Source organism: Myotis yumanensis, unplaced genomic scaffold (assembly GCF_028538775.1).
Source record: "Myotis yumanensis isolate MYYU_CA2020_CCGP unplaced genomic scaffold, mMyoYum1.0.hap1 SCAF_12, whole genome shotgun sequence".
Lineage (NCBI taxonomy): Eukaryota > Metazoa > Chordata > Mammalia > Chiroptera > Vespertilionidae > Myotis > Myotis yumanensis.
The window spans coordinates 18392297-18401100 of record NW_027223763.1 but is presented as its reverse complement, the minus strand read 5'-3'; the positions used below and the strand labels follow the sequence as shown (position 1 = coordinate 18401100).

Below are 8804 nucleotides of genomic sequence, written 5' to 3'. Positions count from 1 at the left end.
AAGTGTGGTGATTTGCCTGGAGCTGCTTGGTATGTAGCAGGAAACCCTGGGTAAGACTCTGCCTAATGGTGATCTAGAGGTCAAAGGTGTTGGTCCTAGGCTCAGCTGTCACCATTCTTGATTCTGGACAGTCTCACACTTGCAGGGGAAGGAGGAAGACAAACTGTAACAGAATTCTGTTGTTCCAAGTGATAGGAACCAAACTGATCCAGAAAAGGGAAGTTGGCAATTCCAGGGGGAGGTCAGGCATGGATTGATGAAGGAGGCCAAGTATGTCACCAGGGCCTACCTTTTCTTTTGTCTTTTGGTTCTCCATCCTCTGAGTTGCACTATTCTCAGGTGCTGGAAGCCGGTCCATCCTTGCTGCTTGACACAGTCACTGCAGGAAAGAAACATCTGCACAGCATATGTTTCAAGGGACCTGGCATATATAGCATATTGTTCTTAATATGTTTGCTCTCCTTAGCGCCATGTGTTTTAACCAAGGTCACCTCTCTGAGAAAGGTTGTTTCCCCAGGTGGGGATTTTTCCCTGAGGTTAGGGAGGAGATACAACCCCTTAATTAAGTGCCAGGTGGGTAGTTAAGCTACATAATCTTTACTCCCTGGAATGGAGATAAGAAACGCCCTAACCTTTGTAATAGAAATTGACAGGATTAAAATCGGCTGGTATAAATACAGATGTAACAAGACAATAACATCAGATCATCATCAGATCCTGATCAGATCTTAACCAGAGCTTGGCTGGAGTTCCTAACCAGAACTTTGGCTGGAGGTCCTGGCTAGAGGTCCTGACTAGGCTGCTGATCAACTGAAGGCTGTCTTCGTGTCATTCCTTCTTCACCGACTCTGTCCACACCTTTGGGGACCCCTGAACCTGCTGGGGTTGGATTCCAGCACTCAGGCAGGCCTTTTCGCTGTGGTAAGGGCTTGGTTGCTGCAGTTTTAAACCTTCCCATCATTTCAAATCCAGTGAAAAAGAGCAAAAATGTTTTTCCCCAGGAGTCCCAGCCTGGGTTCTATTGTGTCTCATTGGCTCTTATTGAGTGGACTAGTCAACATGTCCACGTATTGGACCAGGCCTAGGTCCCATGCTCTACCACTTTGACTAGGCCAGGACAACGAGAAGTAGGATCCTGGAGGAGCCTTTAGGGACCTCCCCCCTTCCCCTAACACACACACCTTGGCTTCTTTAGTAGGATGACAGGCTTTGCTTTACTCTCCCCTCCTAAATTTCACACAGTGTAGGAGCAATACTTTTCTGTGTGGAAATCAGTGTATGTGAGAAAAGAGGAATGGATGCCGTGTCAGGAAAAAAAGAAAAATCCACTACCTGTATGTTTTAGTAGCCTGTTCATGCCTGAAAATGTCAATTGTTAAGAGAACTTTGCTTCAGATTTGGCTTCCAGAGCTGTGCCAACCATTCCAGCTGTGAGGGAATGAAGCTGGAAAAGGCTGCAGAGGCTGTGTCCCACTCATAAACTCCAGGCTCAACCTCAGCAAACCACCTTCGTCATCACTCAATGAGCCCAGTTAGCCCAAGAGACCTACTAATTCCCTGGCATGTGTGCAGGGTAGCCGGAGTGGCTCAGTGGTTGAGCTTTGACCTATGAACCAGGAGGTCACAGTTGGATTCCCCACTCAGGTTCTATTGTGTCTCGTGCCTAGGTTGCAGACTCGATCCCCAGTGTGGGGCATGCATGATCTAGAACCAAGATGCTTCTTTCACAATCCAAAGCAGAAACAGTGCAGTGTTTCTAGTCTATGACCATTAGCTTAATTAGATCGCTTCATTAGACTACCCAATGATGACTGGCAAATTAGCATCAATTTATTATTTCCCTTTGAATTCCAAAGGGAATTCAAATCATAAAGATATATTATTCTAGGAAAATAAGAAGGTGAATAGGAATACAGTATAATTTAGGAGCCCAAAAGTATTTATGATGTTTTTCACGCTACAGGTTTTCATTGTATTCATATTATCAAACTTTATAATAGTGAGATGATTATATATGAGAAGAATTTAGTTTTATCAGTGAGAATAGGCCAAAGGAAAGGAAAATTCTTAGTAAGGAAAATGTTTTGGCTATGCCAGAATTTTATAACCCTTAATTTTTAAGTCATCTAACATTCCAGAATTGTTTCCAGGTTACACTTAAGTTAGTTAAAGCAGGCGGCATTGTGGTGAAATTCCTTAAGCCATAAACAAAGCAGAAGCTTGCAAAGAAAAGAACCCTGTTCTTCTAAGGCCCAGCTAGACAGGCATGAGCAGAGTAGGAATGAGAGGCCAGGTATGGAATGTGACCAGGTAGAAAGCCTCAGGTGCCTAGCAACAGACAAAACTAGGAAATCCAGACTCTTGCCCCGAGGGTGGCTTTTCCTCCTAGTTTATCTCTTGTCCTGTGGTTTAGATTCCCTGAATTTTCACAGCGATGGTCATGTGGCTTAGACCCTCCCCTGACCTTTCCTCCCCCAACATGCTGCTGGTCTGTGGTAGACACCCCCTTAAAGGAGGAACAAGGAGGCCAGAGAAAAGCCTCACGTGAGTCCCATACAAGCCTTTGCATGGCCACTCCCTTAAGCATTAAGCCCTCAAGACAATGAGGTCTGACCTGCATCAAATAATCTTAGGAACACAGCCTCTGATCTGTTGACTGCAGAGATGGAGTTTTAGTCAAACTAGAGATAACATCTAGGCCTCAGTTGTGTTTCAGCTCCAGGTCCAGAAAAGCAGCAAGGCCAGGTGGGGAGACCCTATGGCTGACATCAGGACCAGATGCAATGACTAATGACTGGCTGCCCTGGCACCAACCAGTTAGTAGAGACCAGGCCCTCCCCTCCCCCCCAAAGGAAGCAGCTGGAAAGCTGATGAAGTTACTATTGAGCCCCTCCCCTAGGGTCTCCCGTAAGAGCCCTGCCTTTAGAGAGTGCAGAAGTGGTCCTCAGGGAGGAGGACCCAAGTGCCCTCTCTTTTCCTTGGGCACACCAGTGCCTTTCCTCCTCTCCTTCCTCCCCCCCACGTGGGTTCTCTCTGCTTTTTTCTCCCCTAAGCTCCAAGGGCCTACACAACCCAGATGACTTACTTCTATCTACCTCTGTGACTTTCTAAATAAACTTTCTCCTTCAATTTAAATTCCTTGGCTCTGAATTCTTTCTTTGCTGAACTCAAGAACTGAGGTTGCTGGACTGAGGTCCAGTACCATTCTGGTGCATTTCACTGACAGCACCATGCTACTTCTGCTTTAAAACGGTGCCTCTCCTCCTGCCCTGGCTGGGTGGCTCAGCTGGTTGGAGTGTTGTCCCACACACCAAAAGGCTGCCGTTTGATTCCTCGTCAGGGGACATACCTAGGTTGCAGGTTCGATCCCCAGTCAGGGCACATACGGGAGGCAATCAATTGATGTTTCTCTCTCTCCCTTCCTTTCTTTAAAAATCAAAAACATATTCTCTGGTGAAGATAAAAAAAATGCCTTTCTCTCTTTGTGTTTCATGCTGATATCAGTGCTAATGGAGAGGTTCAAACTTTGGTAGTGGATATTGAGATTTACACGATTAGGGTTCATAGTTGCAACAGCCAAAGCTTACACTGTATGATTTACTCTCACAGAATTCCTGGTAATGATGTAGAACTAGGCTTGCAAACCGAGCGGGAGCCAGGAAGGGCGGTAGCAGGGTGGACCACAACCATAAACACGCCTCAAGCCCAGTCTAGTGAGGACCCTTTTGCCATTGCAACTGAGCATTCTGCTGCCACTGGAAAGTGGTTGCCGTTGAATGAGGATTGACGGATAAAACACTTAAATGATTAATAAACAATGTACAATTTTTTAGTGCAATATGTCCCATGCAATCAATATTTGGGACATATACTAAAAGATACTAAACAATTATTTGTTTTTTAATATGAAATTTGAACTTACCATAATTGGGTCTTTTGTATTTTCATTTGCAATCCTACAATGAATGTACCATTGCCATTGCCATTGCTATCCCTGGAAACAAGCCACCACTGCCACCCATGTGGATTTTCCAGAAGGTTCCTGGCTTTTTGCATCATGAGTTCTGGAAGGCACCTGTCTGAGACAGTACGTGCGATCCGTGGAGTTTCTGTTACACGTCCCTGATCCAGCGGCAACAGAGGCCAGAAGGCTGATGGTGTCTCTGTTGTCTATGTTATCAATGGAAGGTGGCCTCTCTCTTCTACTATGTCTTAAATTTCTCAGACATAGGGATGGGGCAGTAGTGTGTTTCAGTGATTGAAGGAGAAAAAAAGCTAAATGCCTACCCTGTTTTCTCTTTAACACACGCTTCTTCCTATTGCTTAGGGGCCAGGCACGGTAATATAATTCTCTTTGCCAGTGACTGGTTCAAGAACCCAGGTCTCAGGCAGTTCGCACATGGCATCTCCTGGGCCACAAGGGGTTGTTTGAGGATTGGGCACGTGACTTAATCTGGGCCAAGGGGATGAGAGGAAAGTTCGCTAGAGGAGTCTAGGGGAACTTACCTTATCCTGAGGTCTGTAGTAAAAAACGATCTCACCTTCCTCCAGATGCTGTTTCGTGCAGTCGTGAGGCTGAATATTCTGCAGCCTTTTGCTTCCAGCCTGAGATGAAGAACAGAGGGAGAAAATGAGGTCAGAAGGCATCGAGGTAACTGCAGAGAAGTAGAGCTGGAACCACTGGATTAAGGCCTCAGTGCCTCTCGCACATCTGGATGCCCAGGTACCTGCACCGATCCGTTTGTGTTTCGGCAACAGGGTTGGGTGTTCTTATACTTGGAGCCAAAACAACCCAACTGAAAACAGAATTCATGAATGCGGAGCCACCCCTGTAAGCTTACCGTTTATGGAGTTCTGAGAGTTCAGCATAATGTGTTCTGATCGAACTAGAAATTATGGCTGTTATGAAATCTGTGAGGCGAAGATTAGCATTTAAATGAATGCAACACAAATAACTGGCGATTCGCTTCATTGGGCCAGGGAAGAAGCAGCTTACCATTATTGCCAGATTGCTGTTCTTTTTGCATGAGTGCTGGGGTGAGCCAGCCTCTCAGAGAACCCTCTGAGGAGAGAAACGTATGTAAATTCCTGGAAAGGCCTACGGCACAAACATAAATAGGATTTTAGAAACTACCTTCCCTCCTTCATTCTTCATTGTGGGGACGGGGGGACAGCTACAGCGTTGACCTGCCTAGCAACCCTCCCCCTTCTTTGGTTAGTAACACCTGCTTGTCCTTTGGAGAATTCTCTCTCCTCCATTCCCTGTAATCCTGTCGGACGAGCCATCTAGGCACCACAGCTGCTCCTTATCCCTAAGCCCAACAGTAGGCATGTGACTTCAGGCTAAATTCAGAAGAACTCAGCGCTCCAGGGCAGTGAAGCAAGAGGGAAACAGCACTGGTGTGATCCTAAAGGGGCCTGGTTTTGCCTTTTTGAGGCTTGATTCTGCTCGCACCTCTGCCCCTAGTGCAGTGATGGCGAACCTATGACACGCGTGTCAGAGGTGACACACGAACTCATTTTTTTGGTTGATTTTTCTTTGTTAAATGGCATTTAAATATATAAAATAAATATCAAAAATATAAGTCTTTGTTTTACTATGGTTGCAAATATCAAAAAATTTCTATATGTGACACGGCACCAGAGTTAAGTTAGGGTTTTTCAAAATGCTGGCACGCCGAGCTCAAAAGGTTCGCCATCACTGTCCTAGTGGCTTTGGGCGAATTTCTCTTGCATGTTGCCAAAAACCTTAGCTGATACTCTCAACCTAACAATCCTCAAACACAACCTAGCCTCTATTCAGGAGTTGCATTTTCGATTTTTAGTAGGCATGTGTGACTATAAGCCTGATATAAACCTGTTTGTAATGTCTATCGTGTGCCTAAATTATTGCATAATCAATAGCTAACAAAACCTTTACAGGGAACTAAAGTATGGAAAATTAAAGTGTGTTTTTAAGGTTAAGAACCCACTTGTATAGCACTTACTGTGTCTTAGACATTGTTTCTTTGTTTAATCATCACTATAATCCAGTAATTATAATCATCATTAAATACCATCATTATAATCATCATTAAATACCATCATTATCCCCATTTTACAGATTTTGAAACTGGAGCACAGAGAGGTTAAGTAACATTCTCAAGGTCACACAGCTAGAAAATGGTGAACTTGCGATTCAAACCATGGCAATCTGACTCCAGTCCATGCTCTTCTCTGCTGTGTAAAATCTGGCATCATTAGAATGCTGAGACTTAAACAACAAAATTGACTTCCCATGAATAAGATCAGTTATAACAGGTCTTAGTGATAGGAGGCCTCCTAGCCCAGAAGCAAGAAAGATCAACAGGGTTGGTTGAAGCTCTTGGATTTCAACTTTCAACTTTGAGGCAAACGCAAACTGCTTAGGCTTTCCAAGCACAAAAACCCTCATCTAATTAGTTAGCAAACACGAACTAAGTCCAAACACCTGCTACTGTTTTTCTTTCACTGTTGCCAGGTGCTCCATGAGCAGCCTTGGATCAATAAGTAATTACAATGGAAGCTAAATGATAAAATTAATTATATGCCTTTCACTTATTGATTTCCATTAAAATACCCCATCAGACTTCGGTATTTTAAAGGCTCCCATAGCAAAGGGGAGAGCAGAGGACCAAAGCCTTTCTTACAGTTGACTCAGCGACTAGTCCTATCCCCTCCACAGGGAGAGTGCTCCCATCTCACCATCAGAAACGCTATTCAATATCCCTGGAGGGACCCACCCATTCATTCGATGAAGTGTACTGAGTCCCTGCCAAGCGCCAAGCACTGCCCGGACACTGGGGTTATGGCGGAGACCAGGCAGACGACTATCCTTGCCCTCACGGCACTGGCGTTCTAGTGGGGAGCTGTGGTTCCACAGCCACGTAATAACTGAGAAAGCCTGACTTCCTCCTGATTGTTTTCATGACTCTGATGAATGGAAGAACGAGTTCACCTGAGGGCTGTGCTGAGCTGTGCATCTATGCAGCGCCAGCTGGCCGGGTCCTGCCGGAGGTGCCCCAGGCAAGGACACTGTGGCTAAAGACTGCCCGGCAGAGGCCACCATGTCTGCTGGGAGATCGTGAGAATGTATGGCGTGCCCAGGGTTTTCCATGAATAAACCAACGCACTTGTTTATTCTAACACACATATATTCTAACGCACTTAATTCTCACAACCACCTGACTTCTGACAGCAGGAGCACTGCATCCCCGATCCTGCTGCCTTGGACTCGTCTTCTTTCATCCCCCTTCCCAAAGGGGTACCTTCCCTTCACCCCACACCCTGGATGTGAGCACCTCGCCTGAGGACTAGAAACAGACTCGGCCAAGCATCCACGGATTCTTCTCAAAATACCAAACAGCCTGTGATTTCAGAGGAGTTAGTTTCAGGAGGAAAATGGCTCCGGCTTGTGAAAAACAACTTACATGGATCCCATTGGTAAGACCAGAACTTGGGAAACTGTGAGGCGTACAAGCACCGTCGCCTGACGATGTGGCCGTTGTCTCGGGGGCAAGCCCTCAGCCCCGTGCATGCATCCCTCCGGCAAAGCGCCTCTGACCGCCCGCGGGGGGGCTGCCGTCTAGAAGCCCCGCAGCTGTGACAGGCGGTAACCAGCACCCAGAAACAGCTGCTCCTCGGGAGGTGAAGGGAGAAAGCAGCCAACGAGGTGATGTTGCTGAATCTCCAGCTGTAGGTGTGGATCCGGGTTTGTCAAACTGTACCACACACATCGTGACAGGAACTGTTAGTGGAGATGAGGCTGAAAATGGCAGACCTAAGCCAAAGCCAGGGGCTGGAGAATTTGGGAAAGTCATTTCTTTACCAGAGAATCACCTGCTGCAGAGGCTGGTGCTCCGGGGGCCGAAGACCATCTAACAGCGGATGTCAGAGTCTATTCCATGCCCTGGTGCGGAAACATACAGACACGAAGCTCTTTTAAGTGCCCTTCCTGATTTTTTGTTTTGTTTTTATTGTTTAAAGTATTACATATGCCTTCCTGAAAATTTGAGGCCAAAGGCCAGAGGTCATATGTTTTACCAACAAGACCTGCAGGCCTCCTTCACTAAACTTTGTATTCAGCTTAGTTTAATGTAGATGTGAAATAGGCTGTTTCATAAAATAAAAGCAACACACAATGCAATCAATTAGGCAATGAAATTTGCCAATGCACCTGTTTTGACTCAAGTTCTGTGAAGCTGAGGGGTGTCTTAGACGCCATTGCTTCTCTTAAGTGCTGTCTGCAGGGCGGCGGTAGTGATGGGGACATTGCCTACCATGTCACACTTAGGAGTGGTATTGAAAACAATCCACGCTGCAGCATCTCCGTTGAATTACAAGCATTGCTGATCCTGCATGTGTTCAGGTATTTGTTCTTCCTAATGTCTTCCTGGTTCTGGTCTGAAACCTTCTGTTGGCGCCTGCCAGTGAGATCACCTTGCAGAGTGGATGCCAGTGGCGTGGAAGACAGCCCCCCAGGCTGGGCTGGGAGCAGCTGAGGCATCTGCCATTGAGTGCTTCTCTCAGAAATGCTGCTTGGCTAATCCTAATGATGGGACGGAGGCCAGTTTAAAAAAAAAAAAGCCTCCGTGATAAGGAAACACGGTGTTCTAGTTCACTGGTAGGCTTGTTTTTCCTTAATGGTACATGGTGTGTCTTCTAATCGAGGGCATCTTGGAGTCAGTAAAACAGGATTGTTATGCTCATTTCACAGATGAGAAAGCAGAGACACAATAATGTGAATAAACTTGCTCCAAATCCCAGAGCTAGTAAGTGGCAGAGCC

General features: G+C 46.0%; 1 pseudogene; it reads left to right on the top strand.

Annotated features, from left to right (window-relative positions):
* The first annotated feature begins 7085 nt into the window (after positions 1–7085).
* On the top strand, positions 7086–8002 carry LOC139021035 (ADP-sugar pyrophosphatase pseudogene; annotated as a pseudogene).
* Positions 8003–8804: the final 802 nt, after the last annotated feature.